Consider the following 4,130-nt stretch of genomic DNA (forward strand, 5'->3'; position numbering starts at 1 on the left):
AATTTACGTACAAGCTGCTTCCCAACGCGCGCAGGCTAATACGTGGTACGATATTATCAGCATCTTTAGTATTAATAATTTAGTATTAATAAGTTGTTACCTATACACACTCACCCTCAATTTAACAAGAATTTTAGCAGAGTTATCACCTCCTCTCTTCATATTTAATTTTCACTTATTTATCTTACACGCCAAAATTTATCTGCAAATTAATGCATTATTTATTTAATTTTTTTTAAATGTGCAAGGCTAGTATCAAAATTCATCCTCAATTTTGTAGTAGATACGATTTTTATAGTAGATACGATTTGACCTAAGACTACCTTATATCAATAAAACATGCAACCAAGACCCAACTTTTCTTTTGTGGCTGTAATGACCAGAATAAAAAAACCTGTTCAAAGTTCATCGTTAAGTACCACAGCTTTATAGCCTTCATCTAGCAATTGAATTGAATTGAAACTGCGTGTCGGTATTGAAATTGAATATACCGTGACTTTGATGGAGTACTGATGTCCTTCTCTACAACATTATCAAGTAGATAATCGCACATTAAATTTAAAATACACCTATTGAAAGGACTTTCTCTCAAAGTTGGACATAATTGTACTTGTATGTATACGTAAGTATTGAATGCGCTCTTTTTAATCACGAGACGAAGGATCAAATCTTCAACGTATTACCACCAAATCCGTATCAGAGAGAAAAAAATCAAAACATACAAGGAAATGAGGTTTATAATTGCGGCATTATTTAGGGTGCGTTCGATTGACCGTATTCCAGAATAGGAATACATGAAATAGAAGTTAGAAATACTTCGTTTTTACGGAGATTCACATTAGAATTGTCAAAAACCTGCTAAATTGCTATTTTAAACATATCTTTATTATTCTATTTGCTTCAAAACGCCAGACATACCGTTTTAAATAATTACTCCACGTAATCTTATTCCAGAATAGGGTCAATCGAACGCGCCCTTAAATATAATTGGGACAAGAGGGTGGAGACGGCATCCAATTACCAACTTAAAATGCAGTTTTGAAAGGACAGGATTTAATCACTTTCGCGTTTATCATGTAGCACCTTGGTTATCCGATAAGATTCTTAAAAATGTAAAACCTAAGGGTAAAAGTAAAAGTCGTAAAAAGGAGTTTCTTTTACCTGTGAGTAGCACAGCAGCATCAACCTTGAAGACCGCTAAAATATAATATCAGTGATTCGCCAACGAACTGTTCATGGAGCAGCATTCGTCCTCTGTTTCCTTGATGGACCGTTTTTTGGAGATGACTACTCAACCGACTAAAAAAAGAAAGGCCATGGTTCACTTTAACACTAAGTGGTGGTTTTCCATTTCTAGCTAACGAATCACTAAGGAAAGTATAAGCTATCTCTGAGAATCATATTAATGAAGAAGATCATCGTTCACAACTTGCAAGCGTTTGAGAATTTCATGTTTTCCAGGACTGAAGACATCAAATTACAAGTATATACCTTTCAGCCCGACCTCTCCGAGAATAGCCGGAAAATCCTCTTGAAGAACGCCGGAAAAATTCTATTGAAGCCATGTTTTTCATTCTTCTTTTCACCTAATGAAAGAAACAATATTATTTACTCAACATATTCAAACAACTGTATCTTTATAATTAGCTAGCTGACCTTGCTGTGAATAATTATTAGAAACTTTGACCCTCAGGATGGATATGCATGGCGAAAAATCTTGCTTCTTGGCTGACTCGTGATTTCTTTTGTATGATGGGAAAACACTAGCAATCCATTTTGCAACACTTTTTTCCGGTACTTAAATGTTTGAGTATTGGTATATATGCAAAATAAATCAAATATTTATGTTTCTATCATCATCATCATCATTTATATTGTTACTGGCATGTCGGGGGTTAACCTCACGCCTATCTAAGTTAACCCCTCTAACTATTTTTATATATATTTTTTGATACGTTATTAAGCCCCGCTTTTATCTTCAGTTTGTTATGGTGTGCTACGCGCCTGTGTGTTGACTCTGATACCAACATGGTCCGGCAACGTAGCCTCACACATCATAGGTCTTTTTAAGACATCAACGCCAGGGTGGCCAATTTTTGCTGGGGAGAAAAAATAGGACAGTTAGGACAGACCACAACACCTGGAACTTCGTGCCAGAGGTTTGGGAGACAGAGCTTATCCGTTTATAGTTCCTAACCGACAAAACTGGACAGTGTAAGTAAACATTTGCAGATGAAATTACAAAAAAGCCAATTACTTCTCAATAATTTTAAGACCCTGGATCTCGAGGGGATCGAGCCCGCGATCACCCGCATGGTACGTAGTGCGATGCGTAACGAACTGAACCACAGAAAAATCAATGAAATAACTGTGTCTGATTACTAGCCGACACATGCTAACTTATGCATCGCTTATTTCCTTGCGCATATTTTTTTTCGGTGTTGATCTTCTCAAAACGTTGTAATTACTTTACCTTTTCAATGTACGCTGGATGGATTATTGAACCGTCAAGCCTTTTCTTTTTCTTTCCTACTTGAATACTAACCTGAAACAAGTTCAACTTCCACAAGATCAAGAGCAGAAAAATATGAAATGGTGTTACTGGCGACTAAATACAATCTTTAAATCATTACAACTAAAGTACGCGCAGCTGCGGGCGTGGCGCGCGCTCGCGCTCTCTCTCTCCCTCTCTCTCTCACGCACACCCACACACACACAACACGACACACAAAACGGACACAAACGTATACAATACGGGGTATGGGGAGGGCGGGCAGTATGTGGCTCATTGCATAGAAAGTAGTAATCGAGCCACCCATTTAGTCCCAAAAATGAAGAGGAAAGAATTGGGACATCAGTTACAATGACGGAAAACCAAGGAATACGGTAGTTAGTTTCCATCAATATAAGGTGGGCATCAAAATTTAAAGTAACAGTGAGGCAAAAAGATTCCAGTGCAACCTCGATTTGAGAGAAGAAAAAACGCAAGAGATGAAAGAGAGGAAGAAGACGACGTTTCAGAAACTGAAGTTATATGAGGGGGTGGATCTGAAATTGTTTGTGGGGGGGGGGGGGGGTGGCTGGAGTTTTTTCTAGGATTACTTCTTGATGACGATGGTGTATGTACCATGTAAGCACCAAGAAAGCGACAAAAGCCATTAACGCCCAACGATAAACATCTCCTTCAAAGTTCTAATGCTGATACCACGATCATAATGACGAATGCCTGGCAAAATAATGAACACGTGCCTCTCGCTTATATCCAGATGAATCATACGGTATAGAATAGCGGAAAAGTAAGCGAAGATATCTAATGAAGCTCAATGAGAGAAAAAAATCCATTTAACTAATTGCGAACTGGACCGTCAGATATTGACGGATCAGTAAGCCGCCGTTGACATTTTCGACTGAAAACTGATGGAAATAGGGATCGAATGTGTGATTGGTATCTCCCAAACTTAGATGATAAGATGATTCATTTCAAGTTATGGGTACTTACCATGAAACACGTCAAAAATCAAAGTTATAAATGACGAATGTATAGCGAAATAATAAACATGCGCCTTGGCGAGCACTGTACTGAATCGAATGGCGAATAAAAAGCTGGAAAATAATGAACATATCGAATAAAGCACAATGAGAGGACAATTAAAGCCAGGTAAGAATTTCGAATCGAAATTCTGTTAGTTTCACGATTACCGATTGATGGATCAGATAGGCGGTAAACGTTTTCGAATCGAAAGAAATGGAGACGAAAATAGAATGTGTCATTGGTGTCTCCTAACGTTAGATGATGAAATGATGCATCCAGTTCAAGTCATGGGTACATACCATAAAATTATAAAACACGTCAATCAAAGTTATAATGCAGATACCACAATGATGTATGCAATGCGAAATAATGAACGTGAGCTTTCGCGGATATCCAGAGGAATGGCGAGTACTGCATCGAATGGCGAATAACAGCGGGAAAATAATGAACATATCGAATCAGGCTCATTGGTTGAGAGGACCGTGGCAAAAGTGACATACTTATTTCGAAGGACTTTCAGATTCATGGTTTCAAGATTGGATGGATCAGATAGGCGGTAAATGTTTTCGAATCGAAAGAGATGGAGATGTGGATCGAG

The sequence above is a fragment of the Montipora capricornis genome, chromosome 13, assembly GCF_036669925.1.
Source record: "Montipora capricornis isolate CH-2021 chromosome 13, ASM3666992v2, whole genome shotgun sequence".
Lineage (NCBI taxonomy): Eukaryota > Metazoa > Cnidaria > Anthozoa > Scleractinia > Acroporidae > Montipora > Montipora capricornis.